Source organism: Carassius auratus, unplaced genomic scaffold, assembly GCF_003368295.1.
Source record: "Carassius auratus strain Wakin unplaced genomic scaffold, ASM336829v1 scaf_tig00215630, whole genome shotgun sequence".
Lineage (NCBI taxonomy): Eukaryota > Metazoa > Chordata > Actinopteri > Cypriniformes > Cyprinidae > Carassius > Carassius auratus.
The window spans coordinates 340,001-350,000 of NW_020528171.1; positions in this window are offsets into that span (position 1 = coordinate 340,001).

Below are 10,000 nucleotides of genomic sequence, written 5' to 3' on the forward strand. Positions count from 1 at the left end.
GAAAATCTCATGGGAAACTGGAAAAACCTGCGGATCTGTGTGTGTCTGTCTGTTATGTAAGAGGTGTTTGTGCACACATTCGTCCAGCAGGTTTCATGACAGGTTTCCATAAAATGCATTTTACCGCCATTCTACCTAAATACATCAACTCAGTACACAGAATGTGGGTCATATCACGGGAAACATGTCATTAGGGTTTACAGAGATCCCCCAGAATTATCCACTTCAGTCATGGGCTGATATATATATATATATATATATGCAGATGTTTGTGTTCCATAGACCTGTTTGTTTATATTTACAGCGCATTATAATTACTAACTCTAAACCTAAAAAAACATATTTACATTATTTATGAGCAACTTTTCTTAGTGAGCATGGGCCAAATGAAGTCATATTGATCTGGGGGCATTTCTCAATAAATCTGTCCCTAAAACAACTAACCAGTTCCCATTTTAACTCAGGTCATTTTCTGAGGCCAGGTGTACTTTCACAGGCAATTATATTTTACCTTAGAGGACATTAAATGCATGAAATACTATACAGTGTACCATGAGATATAGGAGCTGTAGGCTCACAGGGATCCGGGTTCGAGCCAGCACCATCATCTCTCCTCTGCCACCCTACTGTCCTGTCAAAGCCCTGAAAACAGACAGATGACAGACAGAGAGACAGACATAGAGACAGACAGACAGACAGACAGACAACAGACAGAAGACAGATGACAGACAGACAGACAGAAAGACTAAAGGCAGATGACAGACAGACTAAAGACAGACAGACAGACAGATAGACAGATAGACAGACGACAGACAGAGATAGAGAAAGACAGACAGAAAGAATACAGACAGACAGACACAGAGACAGAAAGACAGACAGACAGACAACAGACTACAGACAAACAGATAGACAGATGACAGACAGACAGACAGACAGCAGACAGACGACAGACAGATAGACAGACAGACTACAGACAGACAGACAGAGAGACATATAGACGGACAGAGAGACAGACAGACAGACAGACAGAAAGACTACAGACAGATAGACAGACAGATAACAGACAGACAGACAGAAGACAGACGACAGACAGACTACAGACAGACAGACAGATAGACAGACAGAAGACAGACAACAGAAGACAGACGACAGAAAGACAGACAGACGACAGACAGACGACAGACAGACTACAGACAGACAGACAGACAGACAGACAGACAGACAGACAGACAGAGAGACATATAGACGGACAGAGAGACTACAGACAGACAGAAAGATAGACAGACAGATAGACAGACAGATGACAGACAGACAGACAGCAGACAGACAGAAGACAGACGACAGACAGACAGACTACAGACAGACAGACGACAGACAGACAGACAGACAGACCGACAGATGACAAACAGACAGACAGACAGACTACAGACAGACAAACAGACAGACAGACAGATAGACAGACAGAAGACAGACGACAGACGACAGAAAGACAGACAGAGAGACATATAGGACAGAGAGACAGACAGACAGAAAGACTACAGACAGATAGACAGACAGATGACAGACAGACAGACAGACAGCAGACAGAAGACAGACGACAGACAGACAGACAGACGACAGACAGACAGACCGACAGATGACAAACAGACAGACAGACAGCAGACAGACAGAAGACAGACGACAGACTGACAGATAGACAGACAGACAGACAGAGAGACAGACATATAGACAGACAGAGAGACAGCAGACAGAAGACAGACGACAGACAGACAGACAGACAGACAGACAGACAGAGAGACATATAGACAGACATACATACAGACAGACAGACAGAGAGAGCGATATGCCTCGTTTGAAACTGTTGTGAGCAGAGCACATTCTCTATTAATGCTGTTGATTTGCTGTTGCTTAGCAACGGATGGAGGTTGAACGATTGCTTGATCTTTTCTTCTGTAAACAAGACATTAAACTTTAAACAATATTTGACACAATATTTTAGACACATTATTATTTGTTACTCTGATTTTGCTCTGCCAATGAAAATAGTTACAAATAAAGCCAAAGAAGAACTGCAACACAAAAACTGTGTTTTGTTCCTCAATGAATCATTTCTGGATAATTTAATGAATGATTCAATTATTTATTGTTTCCTCAATTATGTAATGTTTTTCAAATTCACCCCAAAATGAATATTCTGTAATCTTTTAGGCACCCTCGTGCCATACCAAACCTACATGTTTTTTTTTTCTTCTGTTAAGCATAAAGGAAGAATGTGTGTAACTAAAGAGCTGATGATAGCCAACGACTTCAATACTATGGGTAAAAATCATATGGAAGTAAATGGCTACCATCAACTGTTTCAAATCAGTAGGTTGAATAAATGAATCAGTGACTCGCTTGTTTTGTTCCTGAATGATTCAATCATTTTGAATAAATCGCTTGAATGAATGATTCACTTATTTAAAGGTGCAACAGGAGATCTTGGAAAATGCTAACATTAGCCTGATAGCACTGAAAGCGAACGCCCCCCCTCCCTGCATCGCCGTTCAAAGCCACGCCCCCTGAGCGCATTTGTGCTCACAGACCAGAATACCAGTACACACCAATACATACATTTCTTGGTCATACAACTTCTACAGAATATATAAATACAGATAAATACATTTAAACCACTTAACTTAATGATTGCTATCGGGATGCGAAGAGACTTTCTACCAGTATAACAACAAATGTTTCTGAAGACAATCACCTAATGACTGGTTGAAGAGGTTTATCTTCTACTGTGTTACTATGTATCTTGTAGAAAGAGTCTGTCCGGAACAAACACACAGAAGTGGAGTGACACAAACAGTCCCAGTGTGTATCAGGACACACTCAGTATTTATTACTGTAAAGGAATGTTTTCACACAGACATAGAAATGACAGAGGAAAACACACAGAGATGCGACCTGTCCTGTCTTAACCTCTCCCTCTCTCTCTCTCTCTGTGTGTGTGTGTGTGTGTGTGTGTGCAACATTCACAGAGAAATGAGTTCTGGCCGGTCTGCTGTGTAATTTCCATGTCTAGGTTTTGTTTAGTGGACGTGTCTCTGTGGAAAGTTCTTCAGAGGAATACAGCAGCACTCAATACTGTCCATCCACCTTATAATTTTCAGAGTTGTGTGTATGGATGTGATGTGTGCAGCTCTTTCCCCAGTTTGTATTCATGTTACAGTGTCTGTTTAGATGCTATCCTGTTGTCTCCTTTAATGTCTGCAGAACATGTTGTGGTTCGTCCAGTGAAGTGACTTAAAGTTGTCACTTTGTTTCTGTACTCTTCTATAAACGTTAAACATGGGTTTTATGAGGTTTTGCCTCAATTCCCATATTAATGACATTTTTGAAAATATAGCAAACATTTAATTTAAATGAAACTACCACCTATGAACACAAAAACAGAGCTAAACAAAAACCTTCTGAAAAGTGACCAAAGATTGACAATGTTTATAGAAATGTATATGGATGTATTTTACATGTATTTTTTTTCTTATGTACAATGCTTTTGCAATATGTACCTAAGTATGTCATGCCAATAAAGCAATATGAATTAAGAGAGAGAGTGTGAGTGTTTGTGTGTGTGTGTGTGTGTGTGTGTGTGTGTGTGTGTGTGTGTGTGTGTGAGAGAGAGAGAGAGAGAGAGACAGAGAGAGAGCCAGAGTTCATGTGGTGCAGTGGTCTGATTTGGCCTGAGTACTGTATCCGGCATCACAGCAGACACCACAATCAAACCCATCAGACTACAGCGAGTGTGTGTGTGTGTGTGTGTGTGTGTGTGTGTGTTTTATATAAAAGCAGCTGTATAGATAGTTTGGGTATTTCTGCGCTGTATGTCTGCAAACATCCGATAATTACAGTGAGAGCTCGTCTGTTTTTAGTTTGTAATGTTTTTAGCAGAATGTCCCAGCTCTGGAGAGTCTGTGAACTGAACCTGATTCTGCTGATATCAGCTCAATTCAATGCACTTCATGGTTTATAGGCACAAGGGGCATAACTAATAGCTATGTCTTGACAAAGCATTTATAATACATGATCTACATCAGAATTTACTCTGTGATGCAAAATCAGTTTCAAGACGAATCATTTATTTTTTTTAAAGAATGCTTTTAATCATAATATCAGTCAGTGTGCATGTTTTTATTCATCACCAAAATCTAATTCTATCTTAATGGGTCTTTTATTGAATTTAAATGTTACCATCTAAGTTTTTCTAAAATGCATAGAAAAGCCTGATGTCATATTTAAATGACTTACATCATGAGAGTTTGTATAATGGTCAAACAGAGGTCAGATTCTGTTCCACTGTTTTTCTTTATGCTATACTTGCATTGGCGTCATCAAAATTATGATTTCAACGAGAAAAATCCTAATAAATAACGTGATGTGGTGCAACCATATATGAGTTTATACTGATTTTATCCTCATAACACGTTGAATGTAACAGTATGGACCCAAGGTATACTTGAAAGACAGATGGTTCATGTTTTATATTGAATTTTTATTATTCTGCACAGCTGTAAGCACACATTTAGGATTGTGGGTAATACTTTAAGATACAATCTGAACACAGATATGGAGAGCAGACCAGTGTACTGTAGAAAATAGGATTTTCCCTCTCAGTAACTTATTATATGGATTTATTGGCACTTCCAGGCACAAATGGCATAATTTTCCTCTCTTTATGACACAGTGCTGAAAATAAGATCAGTGTGTGTGTAGCACCACATGTACAGCAAGTTACGTGATCAGATTAGTTTTCCCCAGTAACTGCTGAAGTAACACAATACTATTACATTAAGACAAAAATCTGAACAAAGTTCCTTTGTTTTCCCGTGTACTGACTGACCGCTGTCCTGTCTCTGTGTTGAGACAATCAGGAGTGACTGCAAATTTAGATAAAAAATGAATTAGCAAACCGAACCCAGGTGACAAAAAGTACCACAAATGTAACATAATGCATTACTTTCCATAAAATTAGTTACTTTTTATTTCCTCAACACTGATAATAATACATTTTATTAATTGTAACACTTTTAGAAAGTAGAATTCATTAAAACACTTGACTAACAAACAGGCCCATCGCAACAAGGCATGCAAACCAAGCAATTGTTTGGGCCCCGAGCTGGTCTGGGGCCCCAGGACAACGACTGGTTAAGTATAAGATGCAACGACACTGTGTGAACGCCAAAGTCAACGTCAATGCAGTAACGTGCAGTGACACTGTTATCGCGATCCCCCTCAAGGGGGCCCCACTCAATAGCGCTGACAGCAGTCAACCAACCACGTGATCACTGCAGCCGGTAAAATACAAACCTCTTCTGCAGTCATGAAGCGGAATAATGCTTCAGGAAGCCAGAAGAGAAAGGAATGGGAGGATAAGGAAAAACAAGATAGTGGTAAGTGATAAATTACACTGGATAAAATAGCTTTACTTGTCAGTCTTGTACAAATGGTGTAATTTTGCAGCAGGTAGGCTAGCAAAAATATGTTTATGTAAGCTACCTGCCTGACGGCAAATGCTGCTTGTAACGAACAGTTAGTAACTTTTTTTTCGAACGGAAGGAATTTGGTTGCTGTAATATGTTTTTTAACAGGATAAGGAAGACGCAGATCTGTTCCAGAATCACTGTTTATCGTATTTAATGACATAACATTGCTGTAGCTTTGTAATATGTTTTGATGAAAGTGGCATAGCAAATAGCATGCTATACTATTCCACCGTGATAATCTATTTACCAAATGGGGGTTATAAAAAACACAATAAATTCTGTGCATCAAACATTAGTTTGGGATGTTTTTAAGCATAAGTAGTGAAAGCAGCTGCCTGCATCCCTTCCCTTCTAATATCAACATATGGAAATGCTAACATATCTTTAAGTTTTCGGTAATCTTTATAATAAGAAAAAATACTGTTTGCTAACAGTTAAATGACAATTAACTAAAGATTAATTAACTATCAATTTACCATCTATTAATGATTGTTATTATGAAGTGTCTACCATCTTTTCTTTCTCCCTCAAGATGCTTAGCTTAAATTTCTCAGCCCTCAGTCTTTTCCTAAGGATACCTCCACCGATGAAGGTAGAGTGAATTTCTCTTAGTTAGCAGCTATGGTTTTGGGAAATGCACCCCTGAGCTGTTAATAGTGACCTCTTTCAATATGCTAACAGTGAAATGGTAAAACGTACTTCACAGGTAATTTCAGATTTTTTTTTTCAATTATTTTCTCAGCTACACCATCAACTTCATCCTCAACATCAACAGATGCTTCACTTCTCAGTGCTCTATAATTATAGCTGATATCCTGCACAGCCCAGAGTTTAAACTCATAAGTGTGTGCTGTCATATTATTGCAAATCACTATTGAATTCCCACCAAACTATTTTATCAAGCAGTGTTTCACTGTAAACCTTTTTTATTTATATAAAGTGTGGGTGAACTTAAACTGTATGTCTGTGCTGTGGTTCCTGTAGGCTTTGCGTGCGTGCGTGCGGGGGCTCCCAAATTCCTCCAAACGGCCCTGCTAACAAAGCTTTAAGCATTATAATGGATTTTAAGTTTGTTTAGAATTATTTATGAAGAGATCCTGCCTCCACAGGACCTTGCACATGACTGCCTTGTGTACAGCTTATTTTATTTTTCATTTATTTACCTTTATTTAACCAGGAAGTCTCATTGAGATGAAAATCTCTTTTACAAAAGAGACCTGGCCAAGGTAGCAGGCATACAGTAAGACACATTTTAAAATACAACAAATAGAAATTAAAACCATATCTAAACATGATATACTCTCAACAAAAACAGTCACAAGCCTCAATTACCAATCTCTTTACGATGCCTTTAAATTCACCAATGGACACAAATTTATCAAGTTTTAAATCTTTTTGGAAATTATTCCATGCCCAGGGTTCATAATACGAAAATGCAGTTGCTTTTAAGGGAACTTTGAACTGCGTCCTCTAGGGGGCGCTATGGGGAACACCTCGTCGTGACCCGTGTCTAAAGCATACATTGAAAAAACACCAACTTGTTAGCCTCTGACGTCACTACCGGCACGACTATAAATCAGCGTCAGGGGAACACATCATCCTCTTCATCTTCACTGACTGTTTTATTTGAAGCGTGCATCTGAGAAAACGACCACGATAAGAGCGATCTTTTTCTGTTTATCATGGCATCCACTAGCAAGCTGTTTAGACAGTGCGTACATCCGTGTCGGCATTATTTGACACTTGATGACACACACAGTCTTTGTGTCTCTTGTTTGAGTATGCACACAATGTCTTTGAGGGGGGAGATCTGTGTGCATTGTGAGAGTTTTTCTATGAAAAAGCTCCGCTCTCGTCTGTCTCTCTTTTCAAGGAAAGAGTGTGAGCTCGTGGGGATCACAGGTGGATCTCACTGAGGAGTTTAGAGAGGGACTTTCCCTTTCACTCTCTTCGGCGGCAGACGAGAGTGAACTTCAGGAGGAAGATGTGTTGTCATTAGCTCTTTCTGATACTGAAGTTAGTGCTCTGCTGGGTATTGCCCAGGAAGAGCAGGAGATGTCTGAGGATGGTGAAGAAGCTGATGCTGAGCCTTCTCAATCCTCCTGCCCTGCGTATGTGGAGCTGTTAGAGCAGCGGTGCCCAACCCTGCTCCTGGGGATCGACTGCCCTGCAAAGTTTAGCTCCAATCCTAATCAAAAAACAACTGAAGCATCTAATTAAGGTCTTCATGCTCACTTAAACATTAAAGGCAGGTGTGTTTGATTAGGGTTGGAGCTAAACTTTGCAGGGTAGTCGATCGCCGGGAGCAGGGTTGGGCACCCCTGTGTTAGAGATTACGGATCGCGCCAAAGTTAGATTTGCCATAGAAGCGTGTCAGCAAAGTGACGCCGCGAGGTCGTGTGATCATAGCCCTGCAGCCCAGGTGAGCCTTCCATTCCTGATTGATTTACATGCTGAAATCGAAAAAGAATGGAAGAGGCCATTTTCTTCTCGCATCCATCGGTTTCAGCATACGAGTTATGCCGATATCGAGGTGATGCGCGACAACGCTTATGAGAGGATGCCTCCTGTAGAAGAGACGCTGGCTAGCTTTCTCTCTGTGGGGGAAACGTCCTCTCTTAAATCTCCCTCTTTGCCATCTAAGCCCCTCCAGGATACACCCCTCTTAAATGGCAGAGCATACGCAGCAGCAGGTCAGGCTGTGTCTTCATTGCACATGATGGGAGTGCTTCTGGCTTATCAAGCTGATCTGCTGAAGGAGGGAGGTGAAGGTGTGCTCAGCTGTCTTCAAATCCTTCCACGAAGGTCCAGGTCTGAGCCCGAACAACATAGAGATTCTGGCCCTTCTTGTTCTGAGGATCACAGACAGGTGCAGAAGACTAGTGTTGCTGCGGGCAGGGGTAAGAGGAATCGTGGGTCACGAGGAGATAAGCAGGACCTGAGGGATGTGATTCAGATGAGGCAATGTTCTCGTCCGAATCGGAGTGATACCTAGGAAGCTACTCATTACCTTCGTGTTTTTTTAATTTTGGCTTTTATCCTCCCCTACCTAATTCCCCTGTAACCACCAGCTCTCCTCCTGATCGAGGTTAGGTGGAAACCTCTCGCACAACAGTCTCCTATGCTGGACCTATGATGTTTTTGGCTGGTTTTATGTTCCTAGCATCCACCTGAATGATGGTCCGGACTAAAGGAGGTGCTCCTTGAGCAGTGCTCCAGCGCAGGTGAGTGTGTAACCCTCTCTGTATATACTTATGTGTACTGAATTGCTGGTGGTTATGTGTCTACTAACAAACTCTGTGAGTTTCCTATACAGTGCTCAGTTACGGCGTTTACTAAACACTCGTCAGCACCGGTCGTCCGGCCCCGTGCTCTGGTATTAGGCGGCGGAGATCACAGTCTTCTGCGGGAGCCTCGCTGATCATCAGGCCGGGAACAGCACTGCAGGGAATCTCATGGATGTCCGAACAGGTCGCCCTGAGGGGTCTCCTGGCCGCTTAGTTGTGCTGTCGCATCCAGCGGGAAGTGGAGGTGGTAGTTACAGACGTCTTCTTGTATATACTGCCTCAGGTGATGCTCCCGTCGCCAGAGGTTTGTAAAAGTTGAGCTTGCCTCTCCCGTGCGGTTCAGCGCCTCTGCGATGATTAGGAACCTTTAAGTACACACGCTAAGCTCTGTGCACTTTCTGAAATCTTAGCATATATATAAGCAGATATATAGCAAGACTCTGAGCACTTTTGTAAAATCCTTTATGGTGAGGGCTTTGCGCGTTTGTTTCAGACACGGTTCACGGAGAGGTGTTCCCCCCATAGTGACCCCTAGAGGACGCACTGTCTCGATCCCTGCTCAGGGAACCATGGTTACAGTCGTAACCTGAGACGTTTTCCCCAGCTCTGTACAAATTTGAGGTACAATGAAAAGCAAACACTTGGAAGAGCGTAGCTGGTAACTGCCGGAACTAAGACAAAGGAGGTTACAGAGATAAGATGGAAGTTTACCTAACATTTTTTATAGATAAAAATGTAACAAAAAATGTGGTGTTTTCTGTGTATAGTTCGTGATGTCCAACCCACCATCTCATGTAAGATGCAATGATGAGTACAGGATTTTGTATTTGTAATAAACCGTAATGAAGCATGGCATGCTGAATCAAGGATGTTTCAGATGGAGGCTGCATGTGTACTACACCACCATCATCAAGCACCGTCAGGAAGGTAGCTATACAAGTTTCTTTTTGGCATTAAAAGTAAAATTATATTTATTTCTAAAATAAAAGCCAAGCTTCACTTTGAGCTTCCTAATTAAATTAGCAATATGTACATAGAATAAAAGCTTCTCATTATACCATCTAATAATGTTACATTTGGCCCAATTAGTAATTTAGCAATTTGGTAATTGTAAATTTGTAACTCCATATTGCATCTTCTATTCTAATGTCCTTTAACTTGTTTCTGTCAGAGAATGCTGAAGAATTT